General features: G+C 35.5%; 1 pseudogene; it reads right to left on the bottom strand.

The window, feature by feature from the left end:
• LOC110220514 (transmembrane protein 223 pseudogene) overlaps positions 1–19,722 on the bottom strand; it is a 144,744-nt pseudogene extending 125,022 nt beyond the window's left edge.
• Positions 19,723–19,923: the final 201 nt, after the last annotated feature.

The raw sequence follows: 19,923 nt of genomic DNA, 5'->3' as shown, positions 1-19,923 counted from the left end.
GATTTAGAGAAATTTTTCATATGACTATAGATAGCTTTGATTTCTTTTCTGAAAACTGTGTGTTCACATCTTTTGACCATTACTTCATTGTGGAATGGTTATTTTTATTAAAATTACTGTTTCCTATTTATTTGAGAAACGATACCTTTATTAGACAAACTTTCTGTAAAAATGTTTATATTACTTCACTGTGTATGGTATGTTTTAGGAAAATGTAGTTTCCTTGGTTATTACTTTTAATTAAGTCAAATTTTGCTTTTGCTTTGTCTGAAATCATGATTGCTATGCATAATAGATTCTGTTCCAGACCCTTATTTTACTCTGGATCTCTTTCCTCTTCAAGTGCAACTTTTTTTTTTTTGCTTTTCTTTTTGGTGAGGCAATCAGGGTTAAGTGACTTGCTCAGAGTCACACAGCTAATAAGTGTTAAGTGTCTGAGGCTGGATTTGAACTCAGGTCCTCCTGATTCTAAGACCGGAGCTCTATTCACTATGCCACCTAGCTGCCCCACAAGTGTAACTTTTGTAAATAGCGTATTGCTGGATTCTGATTTCTAATCCATTCTGGCCCCCCTTAGCTTTTCTTCTCTAGGGGAAACGCTAGAATTTAGGTCATGCATAGAGCTCTACAACAAAAGGAATACGACCTTCAGCTGCCACGAATGCATTATAACAGTGCACCTTTTGCAGACATTATTTAATCTTACAGAAATGCAAAGCACTGGGCGGAGCCAAGACGGCAGAGTGAAAGCAGTGACTTGCTTGAGCTCTCCCCCAAACCCCTCCAAATACCTATAAAAAGTAGCTCTAAACAAATTCGAAAGGAGCAGAACCCACAAAAAGACAGAGTGAAGCAAATTTCCAGCCCAAGACAACCTGGAGGGCTGACCAGAAAGGTATATCTTGCTGGGCGGGTAGTGGAGCTCACTGTAGTATGGGCGCGCAGTCTGCAGCGAACCTGGAGCAAGCCTCAGAGGACTGAATCTCAGGCAGCTGTGACAGCTTCCAGACCTCTGAATCCACAAACACCAAAGACAACTTAGAAGGTCAGTGGAAAAAGTCTGTTTCTGTGTTGAGAGAGGAGCTAGGTCAGAGCTAGCTCCAGAGTGTGGGCGCCCGGGTGGTGGTTGATTCTGAGCCTCCGGACCACAGACTAAGGGGGGAATCGAGTTGCTGATCAGAGGGGGATTTCTGGGATCAATTTGCCAGTGCTGAGGCACGAATCTCTTGCTTTACTCATGCTTGGATCTGGGTCACAATTCAGGGTGGCAGTCCTGGGGCTAGGAGGAGTGCTGGTGGGTGGAGCTTGTAATGGCAGCGCAGAGAAAACATTCTTCACAGTGCCAGGACAGAAAGTAGTGCTTGTGGTCACTAATAGACCAGAGCACAGGCCAGGAAAGGAGTAAACACCTCGCCCCTTATCATACCACCTTGCAAGAACTGAAAATTTACAGGTCCCTACAAGTATCTCTGAAAACAGCTGTATAAAACCCCAAAGATTGGGAAAGTACATTCTCCACATTAGAAGCAGACTCTTAACTTAACAAAGAGTTTAAAACTCAAGTAATTGGCTGGGATCACAAGCAAGCAGTGCAAAAAGAGTCAGACTATACTATCTTACTTTGGTGAAAAAGAAGATCAAAACATACAACCAAAAGAAGACAACAAAGTCAAATCTCCTACATCCAAAGCCTCCAAGAAAAATATGAATCAGTCCCAGGCCTTGGAAGAGTTTAAAAGGGATTTTGAGAAGCAAGTTAGAGAAGTAGAGGAAAAACTGAGAAGAGAAATGAGAGTGATGCAAGAAAATCATGAAAAACAAGTCAATAGCTTACTAAAGGAGACCCAAAAAAATGCTGAAGAAAATAACACCTTAAAAAATAACCTAACCGAAATGGCAAAAGAGGTCCAAAAAGGAAATGAGGAGAAGAGTGCCTTCAAAAGCAGAATTGGCCAAATGGAAGAGGAAGTCCAAAAGATTACTGAAGAAACTACTTCCTTAAAAATTAGAATAGAGCAATTGGAAGCTAGTGACTTTATGAGAAGTCAAGACACTGTAAAACAAATCCAAAAGAATGAAAAAATAGAAGAGAATGTGAAATACCTCATTGGAAAAACAACTGATCTGGAAAATGGATCCAGGAGAGAGAATTTTAAAATTATTGGACTATCTGAAAGCCATGATCAAAAAAAGAGCCTAGACATCATCTTTCAAGAAATTATCAAGGAAAAGTGCCCTGATATTTTAGAACCAGAGGGCAAAATAGAAATTGAAAAAATTCACAGATCTCCTCCTGAAAGAGATCCCCAAAGGAAAACTCCTAGGAATACTGTAGCCAAATTCCAGAGTTCCCAGGTCAAGGAGAAAATATTACAAGCTGCCAGAAAGAAACAATTCAAGCACTGTGGAAACAGAATCAGGATAACACAAGATTTAGCAGCTTCTACGTTAAAGGACCACAGGGAATGGAATATAATATTCTGGTGGGCAAAGGACATAGGATTACAACCAAAATCACCTAGTCAGCAAAACTGAGTATAATACTTCAGGGGGAAAAATGGTCATTCAGTGAAACAGAGGACTTTCAAGCATTCCTGATGAAAAGACCAGAGCTGAATAGAAAATTTGACTTTCAAACCCAAGACTCAAGTGGAACATGAAGAGGTAAACAAGAAAGAGAAATCATAAGAGACTTAGTAAGGTTGAACTGCTCACATTCCTGCATGGAAAGATGATATTTATAACCCATGAGACCTTTGTCAGTATTAGGATAGTTGGAGGGGGGAAAATTATATGTATGTAAATAGATAGATAGAGATAGAGAGAGATAGATAGATAGAGGGCACAGGGTGAGTTGAGATTAAGGGGTCATATGTGGGGAATAAAATTAAGGGATGAGAGAAGATTATACTAGAAGAAGAAGAAAGGGAGAGGTAGAACAGGGTAAATTATCTCACAAAAAAACCAGAAAAGAAATGGCTCTTACAGTGGAGGGGAAACAAGGGAAGGTGAGAGGGAATGAGTGAATCTTATTCTCATAGGATTTGGCTTAATAAGGGAATAATATACACATTCAACTGGGTATGGAAATCTGTCCTACCCTACAGGAAAATAGAGGGGAAGGGGACAAGAGATCAGGGGGATGATAGAGAGGAGGACAGATTGGGAAAGGGGGTAATCAGAAGCAAATACTTCTGAAGAGGGCCAGGGTCAAAAGGAAAATAGAATAAATGGGGGGGGGTAGGATTGAGGGAAATAGAGTTAGTTTTTCACAACATGTCTACTAAGGAAGTGTTTTGCATAACTGCACATGTATAACCTATATTGAGTTGCTTTCCTTTTCAGTGAAGGTGGGTGGGGAGGGAGGAAGGAAGGGAGAAAATTTGGAACCTAAAGTTTTAAAAACACATGTTTAAAAAAAGTTTTCACATGCAACTGGGAAATAAGAAATACAGGAAATGCGGTACAGAAATCTATCCTGCCCTACAGGAAAATAGAAGCGGAAGGGGATAAGAGAAGGGAGGGAGAGATCATAGAGAGGGCAGACTAGGGGAAGGGGTATTCAGAATGCATGCCATCTTGGGGTGGGGAGAGGGGCAAGATGGGATGAAAATTTGGAATTCAAAATCTTGTGGAAGTAAATGTTGAAAACTAAAAATAAACAGATTTATATTAAAAAAAGAGAAAAAATGGGTTGAAAAATAGAATACTGATGTGCCTAGATATGTGCAAAACTCTGAGCTACTACTCCTTTGCCTACATGCCCATGGTTACCTCACCTTCCTGTCCTTGATTATCCCACCTTTCTTTCCCTGATTACTAATCTCCCCACTCACAGCAGGTTTTCCTCTATAAACTCTCTAGCTTATTCTGGCTTGAGGGCTACCTATGTTAAGGAGGAGCATGCTTGGTGTGTTACCCAGAATGAATATCTTTACTTGATTTGGAGACAGATGGATCGAATTCTTTTGAGACACTACCAAGACACACACATACCTTGCATACCTCAACATTTTGGTGACCTTGCACCTTGTCAAAACCACTCTGGTATCTTTATCAAGAAAACCCAAATGGGGTCACAAAGAGTTAGATGCAACTGAAACAACTGAACAACAACTTTATAGCAGTGCTAGGCATATTATAATAACTGGCATTTACAAATCACTTTAAAGACAGAGTACTTTTAAATTCATTAAATATGTTATTTCATTGAAGTTTCATAACAAACCATAAAATAAGTGTGCATAAATTATAACCATTTTAAAGATGAGGAAACTATGGTTGAGGGAGTTTAAGTGACTTGCCCATGGACATCTAATGTCAGAAGTAAGATTCGAAACTTGGTTTTCCTGTCCAGCACTCTATTTAACCACTATGCATGCTACCCCTCTTTGGCATATGGCAAAACACTCAATTAATGTGGCTTGATGATGAAAACAGTTTGACATAGAGGGAACTTTAATATCAGAGACACTGATGAAACAAAGGACTGGGTTACCCTTTAGTAGTATCAAACTCTTATTGGCTTGAAACCCCACCAGAAACTTCAGGGAAAAAAAGTCTCCATTTGAATTGTCCATCAACTAGCCCATTCACAAGCACTGGCCAGTATCAAAAGAGGCATTATTATTTATAGAATCTAATGGATTCCATGACTAACCAACCAAGAATTATTAAGTATTCATTACTTACCACCATTGCTTCCACACTGGAGCAAAATATATTTCTAGAATGAGTTTTTTTTTTTAAATCCCAGTTTATCCAGTAAGAGATTTCATGATTACCCTTTTATTTTTTGATAAATTTGCTTCCTAAATATGGATTTTTTCCTGCAATTTAACTTCTTTCATCTCCAGTAGATAAACTTTTTCATCCTCCATCTGTCTCCTAAGAATTAACTCAGGAAATAAACTCAGGTTTAGATCTGGAATAAATGTCTGAGGTCATCTAGTCTAGCATCACACGTGAGGAAACTGAAGCCCAGAAAAGTGAGGTGACTTCTCTAAGGCAACATAGCTAGTAAATCACTGAGCCACAATTCAAACCTCTAGTCCTCTGACTGTGTTTTCCCCTTACCCATAGTGCCTCACCATTTGATAGACTTCTGCACAGTTGTAGATAAAAAAATTTTGTGTAACCTCAAAAAAAAAAAAGAAATGCAAAGTACTCATAGAGTATCCAAATCAACAAAGAATTAGGAGCATCCTCCTCCCCTCTCCCCACAGCATACAGTCATCCCAATTTATGATGTTGAGGTCTCTTGAAAGGAGAGAGAATACAGAAAGCTAAATGAGAATCAATTGCTTTCTCTGCACCTATTGTGGCAAGGGGGAGAGGAGACTGTATGACAGGCCTGTGGTGAATAAAACAGTTTTTCAGTGATGGATTCAGAAATATCTTGGCATACAATACAAAAGCATTTTGTGTACAAGATGTATTTTGCCATGTATGAGTATATAGTCTGGAGGGAATTATAATAAAGACCACTTCTAATCCTTTACTCTCCCTGTATTTTTTGAGGGTTGATTTTTTGTTGTTGTTATTGTTGAATAAAGCTAACAGTTAAGACCCATAGTTATTGTTTGAGATGGTTTAACTTTTTTCCTCTTTCAATATCAAATCTTCCCCAGTGCAATTAACATTTAGCAAGGAGATATTTCACTAATGTAACTTCAGTCATTCGTTCTGTAGTTTTAATTGATTCTGAATATCATGTGGTGTTGGAGCATCAAGATAAATGCAAACCATGGCTTAAGAAGTCACCTCTGACTTCAAACAAATTTCACACAAATTCCTATTCCTCATTATATAACTTCCACCCAAGGTAAATCCATAACATAAAATTTTGACTCCTCTCTCTCTAATGATACTTTCCTCCTGTTTGTCTGCTAATCTTGCTGGCAGTGAAGCTTATGAAAACATTAAACAAAACCAAGTTTATTTAAACAGTAACAGCAGGTCAAAGCAAAAGAAAAATACTATTTTTATATCAGATTATACACTGTCTTGCTGGGGATGGAGGGAAAGGAATAGGAGGGGTAGAAAATTTAACATTCAAAATCTTATGGAAGTCAATGTTGAAAACTAAAAATAAATAAATTGAAAAAAGAAATGCTATTCTTCCTCTCTTTCTAGGTAGATATCATCATCCTCTGAGATTCATGATAATGAAAGCTGCAAGTCCAAAACTTTGTGCAAGTAAACTCAAAGTCCTCAGCTTTTTTCTGGGACTACACCCAAAGTACTTCCCTTTATATGCTGGTCAGTGATCTCCCGGTAGTATCATTTATTTCATTGAATTAGTGATTGCTTTAGTAAATCTCAAAAGGTAAATTCCCATCTGAGGACCATCCTAGCCAACAGCATTGTATTTGCATCAGGCCAGTTCCTATGTCTCATCAATTTCAGTGGGTTCCTCAGTAGTAAGAGAACTAATGAACTCAGTGCAAATTGAAGTAAAATTTTTTGAAGTTTTTTTTTTTGCTTTTTTGTGATATAGTTAATATGGAAATATATTTCATATGATTTCCTGTGTATAATTGATAACATATGGTTTGTCTTCTCAGTGGGTATGGGAGGGGCTAGAGTGAGGGAGATAATTGGAACTCAACATTTCAAAAAAATTTGTTAAAAATACATAAACAATAGTTTAAAATTAAAAAAAAATGAAAATTAACTTGAAATGTTTGACTTGTCTTATCAACCCCCCTACTCCAACACACACATAATACACATACCGTTACTTCATAAACATTTTGTATTAGCTTCTTTTGTGACCATGAAATTTTCTCCTAGTAGAGGACAGGGTCTATTTTTTTGTTTTTAGTTCCCTGAGGGCCTAGCACAGTGACTATCATATATTATACACCCAATAAATTGTTGTTAAGTAATGAATGAATGGAGGGGAAGGGCCTGATAGAGAATCTTCCTCTGTATAAATATTTATGAATTTTAGCTTTTGGTTTCTTGGATGTATTATTCTGACTATATATATGTGTATTCGCACACACACACACACACATATATACATATATATGTATATATATATAATGTTTACTGCATTGGTATTTTGTGTGTGTATGCCCTAGAAAGAGTGATGGATGAATGAATTAGCAGCAGTAAAAATTAATCATGCAAAATTACTTGAAGGCCTGCATATGAATGGTATTATAGAAGTGTCAAATACTAATATTTTTACAACATACCTCTCCATGATTTTTCAATGACTTATAGGAACACAAGCTTCTTGAAAAATGAGGCTGGAGCTCATCACTAATGATATTCCCTTGTGAGACCTTGACTTGTCACTTAATTGTGGAATGGGAATGTCAGTTCATAATCAATCTTCTTGTAGGTAACCTCATTTCTGAAGGTTTTTGTTAAATAAACTAAGCAATCCCTCTGTTTCCAAATATTAATCTCCAATCCTTTTTGTAGCATAATGAAAGACAAAAGGATGAGGGGTAGGTGGAGAGAAGAAAGTTCTTTTAGAAATGTAGAATTTTCTCCTTGTCTCTATCCCCTTGCTTACCATTATCATTTCCTTTTTTTTATAAATGAAAATGTTTCTCATTGTTGTGAAACTACACCTCTAGATAATCCATTTGTGGCTAAATGAAAATCTAAAGCATTCTCTCAATTCTTTCTAGGTTTTACCATTTTTTGGGGTCATTTTTTAATCTAAAGTTTGGTTGGAAACTTTGAATGCATTTTCTGATGGAAAAGAAATCTGGTAATTTCTCTGGCTAGGGATTATAAGGGATAATAGATGAAAGAGTGATTCAGAATTATAGAAGAGTGGTCTCAGGAAATGCATACAAATCATATAGATCTAACAGAATATGTATAGGCCCACTGATTACTTGTAGATTGTTGGTGCAATTTGTGTTACCTTCCACAGTGTTTTAGGAAGAAAATGGAGAGATATGACGTGTTGGGAGGCAGAGAAGTTTAACTAATACTCAGAGTATTTGTAAGACTCTAATATAAAGTGTTAAACTTGAAATATTATTAATGAATTCTAAAATTTTTTAACATAAGTTCTTTGCAACAGATGTTTTTTCTCTGAATATGTTATAGCCATTATTAATAGCCCTGTTTGTCTTACCAGCCCACGTTTTATTCCCATATATTTTGAATTTTCTCCTTTTGCAAAGAGCTGTCAGTCTGATGGAGGGTAGATTGAAACTTCAAAAGGATTATGCCAGCTTCAGAACAATTGAAGGATTGTTTCTTTAAAATTGCGGGATGACTTAGCAGAAAGCCTCATTGTAGAACTGGCTCTCATTTATCCCCTATCAAGGCTTGTCAAGGCTTTGTTTCTGAAAGATGACTAGCACTGGTATGATATGCGAAGTTCTGAGGATTAGAGAGATGTTCCATTCCTTCTTTGTTTCAAAGATTGTTTTCACTTATACGATTACTTTAAATGGGAGATAACTTGACAAAGGTACTGTCACACACTGCCACCACCACTCCTTTTTGTATTTTATTCCATTAATGCCCACCTCTGTTCCATAGCATATAGTCATTTGGATTTCTTTGGTCTCCTTTAAGTTAGAAGAAAACTATATTCTAGTTACATTCATAAGTTAAAGCCCCTTCATCATGACTTTTAAACATTGCCTTTTTTTACACCTCCAAATATTATTTCCTGCCCCAGAATTAAATCTTATTTGTCTCTAATGTAAATTCTACTTCCAAGAAAGGTTGTCTTAGAATCAAATATTTGTAAAATTAAAAGCCCCTTAAAAGTCATTTAGTTCAAGAATTATCTCTTCATGGATACCTTCTTCAGCATCACCAACAAGTGGTCATACAGCTTTTGTTTAATGATGGGGATGGGATGAGGAGAGGAAAGGAGCACACATTGTCTCCTTAGGCAACTGATTCAGTTTTTTCATGATTCTAATTTTTAGGGAACTTTTCCTCATATCTTCTGAGTTTCAATAACTATGGCAATAGGGATGGTACCAATCCTTTTCCCATTTACTCTATAATTTCCATAATGACTTTACATTTTAAAATTTATTCCCCATATGTTTTGTTGGAGAAGCACTGTGGTGTCTAGACAGCTGGCCTTGGAATCAAGAAGACCTTGGCATAATTCCTCTGATACATATAAGTTATGTGACCCTGTGTAAGTAAGTTAATCACTCAATGCCCCAGGTGCATAAAGTAGCTCTAAGTCTTTAGAAATTGTAGATGAGCTTTCATCTACATTAGTGGTTTTCTCACTGGTAGGTCCTTACACCAATGACATTGGAGTCTGAACTAGTTATTGTTGTTTGTCTGTTTTTCATTTTTTTGTTTTTGAAGAGGACCAATGATATCCTGATATCAGGATGATATCCTGACTTGTGTGTGAATTGGATTTAAGTAAGGCAGAATTGCACAAAGTCATCAGCCTCACTCTCTCTTCCAGAATCGTGGAAGTCCAGTGGTGAGACAAAAGTCGAGACAACTGCTGTTGTCCTAAGATTCAGTGGATGACCTTAGTGTCTTTGATGTCTGCCCAAGCTCTAAGTGCTCCATAGTGCCTGCTTCAGCCACCTTCATGGCCACTGGAACAAACTATTCTCATTTGCCCATTTTTGTCAGAGGAAGTCTTCATATGCTTGGCATAGACATCTCTCTAACTTGCCAAAGGCTTGAGGCCTCTTGGTTACCCTTAACCTGATTTAGCCCATCTGCTGAGACAGTTCTACTGGAGTGTGGCCACTGTGCATGCTATATCTTCTTAGAGCCACAGGTGAGGGTTGGGTGAAAGGTGGAAATCAGTGGTGGATGAACAGCCCTGGAAATGGCTCAACAAGCCATCACCCCAGAGATGCCAGTTTTCCCTGCATGCTCTGTACACTCCAAGTCCGGACTACACTGTCACAAAAAAGTGTTCTTATGGCATACATTTATGTATTTGCCACCCTCTCCTCAACCCAAAGGAAACAGCATCTTCACATATATTTCATATTACTTCTTTTGATATTCAAAGCTCTTAAATTTTTGTTATTTCTTCTTATCTTTTCTATAACACATCTCTTCTGGCCGTCTTCTCTGCTTTTCTGCTCATTTTTTTGGCATGTATATTTCTACTATCCCAAAGTCTTCAGCCTGCAATCACAGTTCATTGTTCTTCTACATAATCTTTTCCTTTTCAATGACTGATCTCAAAGGCTCTGTTGTTTTTGTAAATCAGACTTACCTGACTGTTTATTGTTTGATAAATTTGGGCTAGTTTCAAAAGTCTTTGGCTAAGTTGCAGTTGTCTCCTATCTCATTTCCTTCTCTTGGGTAAATGGTACTTCTCTTTCCCTAGAACTTCCGAGCTTTATCCTATTTTAAAACATCTTTTTTTATTTATTTTTTTTCAAATGTTCTCCCTTTGTTTGTATTCTGTGTACATGTCAAAGTTATGTTTTCTGAAATGACTAGACTCATAGTCATGGGCTCATTCATTTCCACAAACATTTAGTAGGACTTACTATATTTAAAAAGACACGTTGATTTCTTCTTTGCTAATGTAGCACTTGTTTATTTATCAGCAAATTTTGCTGTCTTTCATACCAATTTTCTATCAAATAAAAACTGAAACTTTTTTTCATTTTATTTTCATTTCTTCCCCTTCCCCCTCCATCTCCTTCAGAAGGTGTCTCTTTACCTTTCTTTATTAGCTTGGGCCAACATCAACAATATAATCATTCTTTCCCTTTAATTCTAAGTCTTTAAAGCATGGAAACAACTAAGTCAGTTTCAATATAACATGTTCTGGTACAGTTTGAGAAACATGTTATTTTTCAACCTAAAAATTATATTCAATTCACTTTTGATAGTCAGTACTCTGTCCTTATTTTCTCTTTCTAAAACCATTATGTTTCCTACTGATGCATTGCACTTGGATACATCCTTGAGCCATATGTATATGTATATAGTTATATAAAACACTATATACATATATGGGTTATAGGTAAAACATATGTGTTGTATTATATCTAATAATTAAAAAAAACATGTACAAGTTTTTTATTGTCCTATATACCAGTTATAACCCTTCTTTTGCCTGAAAGGAAAAGGACATGGTAGGAGCTAAATGTCAAATACTTGATTTCTTCAACCCAAACCAATCTATTCCTTTTATTAGAATTGTTAACATGTCACCATATCTATATCCATTGTCTTTTTTTTAATTACAAAGATTTTTTTAAAAAGACATTAGTTTTACCTTAAGTCTAATAACCACAAGGCTCTCAGAGTGCTCCTGATATTTTATCTCTTTGTACAGACTCTAAAATAAATCCATTTTCTCTCTTAAATTGAAACCAAAATACAACACTTCACCTATTGAGATCTGAATGTGTCATTTGAGATAATCCTAAATGAATTAAAATCACAGTTCTTAACACATAATTTCTTTGGAAGTAAGTACTCTAATCCTTTGTGAAGTGTATCTTATCACAAATCTTCCCCTCAAAAAAGTTTTCCTGCAATCTTCTTCCCTTAATAAAAATTTTATGAATTCCCCCTTCTGTCCTCTCTTCCAGCAATCTTTATGGAAGACAAAAGAAGTTTAATCTCATCAAGATGGTGGAATGAGAGGTTCTGAATATGACTGTAGAACTGAGCTCACCCATTACCTGGAAACTACTAGAATTGGACCAAAGAAATCACCAATAACAACTTAAAAGTAGGAAATGAAAGAAATCCACTATGAGAACCTCTATCAGAGGAGAGGAGGAGAAAGGGAAATAGCACAGACACTGAAGAATTGAGCAAGCAAAAACAAGCTCTAGTTATAATGAAAACTAGTACTGAATAAGAGAATGGCAGAAGAAAAGAGGAGAAGGTAGTAAGCATTCATTAAACATTCACTACTGTGCCATGCACAGTATTAAATGAGTTACAAACATTATTTCATTTGATTCTGGTTAGTAAAAATGAAAGGATAATCCTGTAATAACTATAACTAGAATTCAGAAGAAAGGGGAAGCAAAAGAAAGGAATGGTAATGAGAAAGTCAGAAATACCTGAAAGAAATGAAAAACATGAAGATCAAAATTCAATTGTTTTTAATGGAAATCTTGAGAGTACATGACTTTTTTTGGGGGGGGGGCTAGGCAATAGGGTTAAGTGAGTTGCCCGGGGTCACACAGCTAGTAAGTGTTACGTGTCTGAGGCCGAATTTGAACTCAGGTCCTTCTGAATCCAGGGCCTGAGGCACCTAGCTGCCCCTGAGAGTATATGACTTTTAATGGAGACTAGAAAACCTTAGAAAAACAGTAAATACCCTGGAGGAAGAAGAAGAATGGTTGTTAACTTACCTCTAACCTTCAATGATAAAACAAGAAATAATAGAGTAAAATATGGCAACAGTGAAACAAACATCTTGATAGAAGTGAAAAAGGAAGAGAAATACACTGGGAGGGAAGGAAAAGGAAAGATAAGGAAAATTATCTCACATAAGCAGGGTACACAAATAGATATGTACATAAAGAAGGATGAAGGGGTAAAGGCAGTGTCTGACATTTGAACTTCCCTCTCATCTGAGATAGCTAAAAAAAGAAGAATACATACACACAGTTGGGTACAGAAATACATTTCACTCAATAGGGTAATGGGGAGAAATGAGAAAGAGGGGCTAGAGAAAGTAGTGAGAGGAAAGATTAGTAGAGGGGTTAGTCATAAGCAAAACAAACTCTAAGACTGTATGAAAATGATTTGTAGCACTTTTTAAGGTGGCAAAGAATGGGAATTTGAGGAAGTGCCCATAAATTGTGGAACGGATGAATAAGTTATGATACATAAAGGTGATGGAATACTTTTGTACCAAAATATTTTTATTTTTAATTTTATTATTCAACATTTTAAAATTTTATTTATTTATTTTTAGTTTTCAACATTCATTTCATAAAATTTCGAGTTCTAAACTTTCCCCCCTCCTCCAGTCCCCCCTTCCCAGGACAGTACGTAATCTGATATAGGCTATCCATGCGTGATTATATTTGCACATTAGTCATGCTCCTAAAGAAGAATCAGAACAAAAAGGAAAAACCATGAAGAATGAAAAACAAAAAAATAACAAAAGAAAGGGAAAATAATATGCTTCATTCTGCATTCAGACTCCATTAGTTCTTTCTTTGAATGTGGATAGCATTTTCCATCATAAGTCTTTTGGATTTGTCTTAGATCATTGTATTGCTCAGAAGAGCTAAGTCTAGCAGAGTCAATCACTGCACAATGTTGCTGTTACAGTGTACAGTGTCTCCTGGTTCTGCTCACTTCACTCAGCATCAGTTCATGCAAGTCTTTCTAGGTTCTTCTGAAATATTTCTTATGGAGCAATGGCATTCCTTACATTCATATACCATAACTTGTTCAGCCATTATCCAATTGATGGGCATCCCCTCAGTTTCCAATTCATTGGTACCACAAAAGAGCTTCTATAAATATTTTTGTACATGCAAGTCCTTTTCTCTTTTTTATGATCTCTTTGGGATATAGAACTAGTAGTAGTATCGCTGGATCAAATGGTATTGTGCTAAATACTTAATGAGCATTATTTTGAACCAGGATTCCAGAGAATTAATGATGAAATATGTTCCTGACCTCCTGATTGAGAAGTAAAGGACTCAGAATGCAGAATGAAACTTTTTTCTTTTTGGGAGGGGGGACAAGGTCAATGAGGAAATTCACTTTTACTGACTACATATGATTGTAATGGGTTTTGTTTTACTTTAGTTCTCAATATTGGTTATAGGAAAATGAGAAGGAGGATCTTTGCTGAAAAAAAAATTGTTAAAAAGAAATAAGCCTCATTTAACTTTCAAATAATTACATACAATAAACAATAATATGAAAACACACAAAAACGGGATTTAGCTAAAGTAATTCTAAAAGAAATTTGATAACTCTGAACTAATTAACAGAAGAAAATGAGACCAATGAATTAAACATGAAACTGAAAAAAAGCCTAGAAAACTGACACATTAATAACCCCAAACATATATGAAAATAAGAATTTTTAACATCAGAAAAGAGAAAAACAAAAAAGGTAATGAGCTGAGAAACAGAACTAAAAGTTGTTTTTGAAGATCAGTAAAATTAATCATTAATCTGATCCCCTTAAAGAAAAAATAATAATAAAAATGTGAAGAATCCATAAGACAATTAGTATTTTTCAAGATCTTTTCTATGCAATTTATATGCTATTACAACAGAAAACTCCCATGAAATGGACATTTACTTATAAAAAGATTGCATACCTAGATTAACAAAGCAGGAATCAAGAGATCTAAGCAAACAGAAACAAATATAGAATATGAAATAAATCCATAAAATTATCTGATTTTCTATAATAATACTAACAAAAATTAGGAATCAGATATAGAAAGAGAAATACATTTAAGATAACAATAAAAGTCATTAAATATCTCAATCTTCACCAACAAGGAGAGGCAGGTCTTCTCTAACTACAAGTATGAAACATTTTTTATGCAAATAAAGAAAATATAAACTACTGAAGAGAAATTCCAATTAATTGCCTGGCTTATCCCAGTATAATAAAAAAAAATGATGATAGAACCTAACTACTTTGAATATTTGGTATGGTATCAAGTGAAATAGTACTTTATAGAATTAAACCAACTAATACCAAAAGTCACTAGTAAGATTTCAAAATGTAAGGAAAATAAAGCTTTGGTACTGCCTGATCTCAAATTATACTAGAAATCAGAACTTATCAAATATTATCTGGTATTGAATAAAAATTAAAAAGTTAATCAGTCAGACATTTTGCATAAGAAAACCAATCTACTTAGGGTGGACTTATTCAATATTAACTGATGGGAAAAATGGAAAACAGTTTGGGAACAAATAACTTTAGTCACTATTTATAGATTATACTTTAATTTTAAATTGATTGGTGATCTAAATTTTAAAAGTCATACTATTAAAAAAAAGAAGAAAATGGTTTTGAAGAAGTAGTTGGATATCATGAAGGCATCAAAGTCATTCAAGTTTAACAGAACTGCTACAAGTTCATTGATTTCTTATAAGCTCCTTATAAGCTCCATTATCCCTCTATAACTTAATGCTTATCTATAAAGTGGGGAAATGTGCTAATATCTTACTCTATTTGTGTATGTGCTAGTGCACACATTTACTATGGCTGTATCTGATAGTAATTAATTGTTTAGCTTGCTTATCTGTAATTTTTTGCATTTTTTGCATTTTTTTTGCAAATGTGTTACTATTTACAATTGCTAACATCGTTGCTGCTAGATTTAAGTATAGACCTGACCATGCCATTCCCCTAATCAATAAATTCTAGTGGCTCTCTATTGTCTATAGGTTAAAGTTAGAACACTGTTGTTTTTGAAGGCCTTCATAGCTTGATTTCAACTTATCATTTCGTCCTCGTTATGTGTTTCTCATTTTCTTTCAATCCATGATCCAAACCAATTTTCCTTTGTTCTTTGCATTGACTATTCCCACCTTTCACTCAAAGCATTTTCTTATTCTCCTATTTGCTAGGGCTTTCTTTCATTTTTTAAAAATTTTATTTTTAATGTGTAACATAAAACAAGAATTTCCATAACATTGTACAACACAAAAGTGATTGCACATGAAGCTACAAATCTGCTATGCACTACTTGCTATTCCTTTCAAATATATAATAAAATTCTCATGTAACTTTTTTCTTCTTCCCTACCCCTGCCTTACAGATTACCATTAGACACACACACACACACACACATGTAAATGTATATGCATATGTGTATATATATACATACATACACATATACACATATGAATACATACATATATGTGTGTGAAATCATTCAATGCATATTTCTATTTAACAGTTCTTTCTCTGGGTGCAGATAGCATTGTCCTTCATATGTCCTGGGGGTATTTATAATAGTCAAAATAACTTATTTATTCAAAGTTCTTAAAACATATTGCTGTTACTGTATACAATGTTCTCTTGGTTCTGCTTATTTCATTCTTCATTATTTCCTGCTTTCTTTCCATAAATTCCACATATCCATTTTGTTTTTACTTTACATATACTTGTATATGACATATTTTCCCCAATAAGAATACAAATTTATAAGGAACCTTGGCTTCTTTTTTTGTCTTTTGTCCCCAGAACTATGCACAATCCTGACCCATCATAGAAGCTTAATAAATACAAGTTGATTGGTTGATTTTATTTTGCTATTTGTGATTGTATGCTATGACAACACATGTATTATCATGATATATGCAAGAAAAGAATCATAAATAAACATCTATTAAGTGCCTAATATATGCTAGGCACTGTGCTTGAGACTGGGAATACAAATACAAAGAATGAAATATTATCTCTTCTCAAAGATCTTACATTGCAATATACAATATGTTCTAGAAGTAAATTAAATTTTTGTCCACTGAAAGAACCCATGTCAATGCTTTGATATAGTGTTATGTTTATTGCATGAAATAATGTGGATTTCATGTAAATAGTAACATAGAATTATTCTCTGTGATGTTAGGATACTATATCCTTGATATTTTCATGTTTATCACATGCCTGTTACATATATTTGCAGATTTAAGATTTAACTCTACAGATTTTGTAAAGTAATGAAAAAATTTGGGCCACAGGGAGAACTATTGCTCTTGACTCAGAATACATGACCCATTCCTTAGAGATGTTCAATGGAGCGGTAATGAAGTGGGACTATCTGCCTGTTGTTGGTCAGACAGAAGTTCCTGTGTATATTTATCTCTGAGACACTTTCACAAAGAAATGGAACAGAGAAGCATGAAGTTGGAGATGTCACATGTGGTTGATGAAAGAAGAGTAGAGAATGCTTTGGGGAGGGGGGTTAAATTTTGGACATCCAAGCACATAGCTGAATAATGCCTGGAAGTTAACACTTACATTGAAGAGATGAATGGAGGACAGATTGGACTGAGATAAGAAGACTGAGATGAGCCAGAGCAAGGGATTAAGAGCATATCAGTCATAAATACACAGGGCAGATGAAGTGCACAAATACAATTCATAGCATCTTACTTTCCCCTTTGACCTTAGAGTAAGGCTTCTACTTCATGCCTACCTGTTCCCTACACATTACATGTTTCTCCTCTAACCTGGTAAGAGGAGATATGTAGACAGATATGTGCTGATAAATGTTTAACAATTCGCTCCTTGTAAAAAAATTCACAATATATTTTAATTTAATCTATATTATTAACATTTTCTTCATTAATTTCTTTTATTTTTGCTTTAAATAGTATTTTATTTTCCCGTAATTAAGTATCAAGAAAATTTTAAGCATCCATTTTTGCAAGATTTTGAATTCCAAGTTTTTCTCTCTCTTTTCTTCCTCTCCCCTGTTCTGAAAATGGTAGGCAATTTGATATAGTTTATACATATGCTATCATATAACACATTTCCATTTCTGTGGAAGAAAGTTGTGGAAGAAAAAAACAGATCAAAAGGAAAATAACATGAGAAAGAATAAAGTAAGTGAAAAAATGTACTTTGATCTGCATTCAGATTCCATAAGTTCTTTATCTGGATATGGATAGTATTTTCCTTTGTGAATCTTTTGTACTTGTCTTGGGTCATTGTCTCACTGAGAAAATCTGAGTCATTCATAGTTGGTTATCATATAATGTTGCTGATATGTTGTACAGTGTTTTCCCAGTTCAGCTCATTTCACTGTGTATCAGTTTGTACAAATCTTTCCAGGTTTTTCTGAAATCTGTCTGTTCATCATTTCTTATTCCATGACAGTATTCCATCACATTCATATACCACAGCTTGTTCAGCCATCCCCCAATTGATGGGCATTTGCTCAGTTTCTAATATTTTGCCACCATGAATAGGGATGCTATAAATATTTTTGCACATCTAGGCCCTTTTCTCTTTTTAAATATCTCTTTGGGATACAGAGCTAGTAGTGGTATTGCTGGATCAAAGGGCACGCACAATTTTGTTGTACTTTGGGCATAGTTCCAAATTGCTCTCCAGAATGGTTGGTTCAGTTCTTGACTCCACCAACAATACATGTGTCTGATTTTCCCATATTCTCTCCAATATTTATCATTTTCCTTTTTAGTCATATTAGTCAATCTGATTGGTATGAATTGGTATTTGAGAATTGTTTTAATTTGCATTTCTCTAGTGAAAAGTGATTTAGCCCACTTCTTCATATGTCTTTCTTCATCTGAAAACTGCCTGTTCACAGCCTTTGACCACCTATCAATTGGGGAATGACTTGTCTTCTTGTAAATTTCACTCAGTTCTTTACATATTTGAGAAATGAGGACGTTATCAGACACACTTGCTGAAAATTTCTGCTTTCCTCTTATTTGTGATTGCATTGGTTTTGCTTGTACAAAAGCTTTTCAATTTAATATAATCAAAATTATCTACTTTATATTTCATAATACTCTCTGTCTCTTGTTTGGTCATGAATTCTTCCTCACAGTTCCCCATATAAATGATAGGTAGACTATTGCTTGCTCTTCTAATTTCATTGCTTCATTGTATATGGCATCTTTTAGCAAGATGTAGTTTCTTTCCTTATATCTTTTAATTAGGTCTATTTTAGCTTTTAGCTTTGTGTAAGATCTGGATTGCTACCTCTGCTTTTTTCCCTAACTTCAACTGAAGCATAATAGATCCTGCTCCAGCCCCTTACCTTTACTCTGTTTGTGTCTCTCTGCTTCAAGTGTGTTTCTTGTAAACAAAATGTTGTAGAATCTACTCTGCTATCCAATTAAGTTTTATGGTAGATTTCATTCCATTTACATTCGCAGCAGTGATTACTACCTGTTTATTTACCTCCATCCTGTTCTTCCTCCTGTTTGTTCTCTTCACTCTCACCCATCTACCTGTGTTTTGCTTCCTTTACCACCTCCTTTACTTAATCTCCTCCTCTCCTACTTCCCTGACAGGTAAGATAGATTTCTATACAATCAATTGTTTGATTCATGACGTCTTGCAGGGTCATTAGCTTCCACTTGCCCAATTCTAACTTTTAAGGTGTTGCTTCCCTCAATTAGTTTTGGTACTTCCTTTTCCATATGTCCAATTGTACTTTCTAAGAAGTTGTTTTCTTCAGTGGATTTTTGTATTTCCTTTTCCATTTGGCCAATTCTACTTTTTAAGCACTTTTCCAAACTGTTGAGTCTTTTTTCAAAATTCTCTTGCATCACTCTCCTTTCTTTACCACCTTTTCTTCTACCTCTCTCATATGATTTTTAAGCTCCATTTTGAGCTCTTCCATGCTTTTTTTCCTGGGCCTGAGACCATTTCCCATTTTTCTTTGGGGCTTTTCCCATAGGCGCCTTAACATTGTTGTCTTCTTCTGAGTTTTTGTCTTGGTTTTCCCTGTTATCATAATAATGTGCTATGGTCAGTTTCTTTTTGTTGTTGCTTTTGTTTTTGTTCATCTTTTTTTGTGAGGGACTTTTTTTCCTTTCTTTCAGATTTGATTGCTGCTCCCAGGGTGAAAGAGGCTGTATCTCAGGATTCTCATACCAGGGACTTTAGCCCTGGCTGTTTACCTGGTGCCACGCTGATGTTTCCCTGAGATCCATGGGGGCCCTCATGTCTGGTTCTGTATTGAGGGTGGGGTATCTGTGGCTTGTGCTGCTGGAGACTGGAAGGGTCTGACAGTTTACCTGGTACTGAGCATGTCCTGAAGTCAGGTGGGTTTTTTTCTGCATTGCTCTAGGGCTACATTGAAGCACATAGAGGTCTTGCTCCTGGAGGATGCCCATCCACTTTGAACTGTATTGAAGTACATGGAGGTCCCATGGCCACAGGAAGCCTGCTTGTCCTGTGCTACACTGAAACACATGGTGATTCTTGGAGCTGGAATCTGCTGGTTTCCTTGTCTATGCTAAGATATCTAGGAGGTCCTGGTG

This window comes from Phascolarctos cinereus, unplaced genomic scaffold, assembly GCF_003287225.1.
Source record: "Phascolarctos cinereus isolate Bilbo 61053 unplaced genomic scaffold, phaCin_HiC Scaffold_4;HRSCAF=312, whole genome shotgun sequence".
NCBI lineage: Eukaryota > Metazoa > Chordata > Mammalia > Diprotodontia > Phascolarctidae > Phascolarctos > Phascolarctos cinereus.
This window is presented reverse-complemented; position numbering and strand designations above follow the sequence as displayed.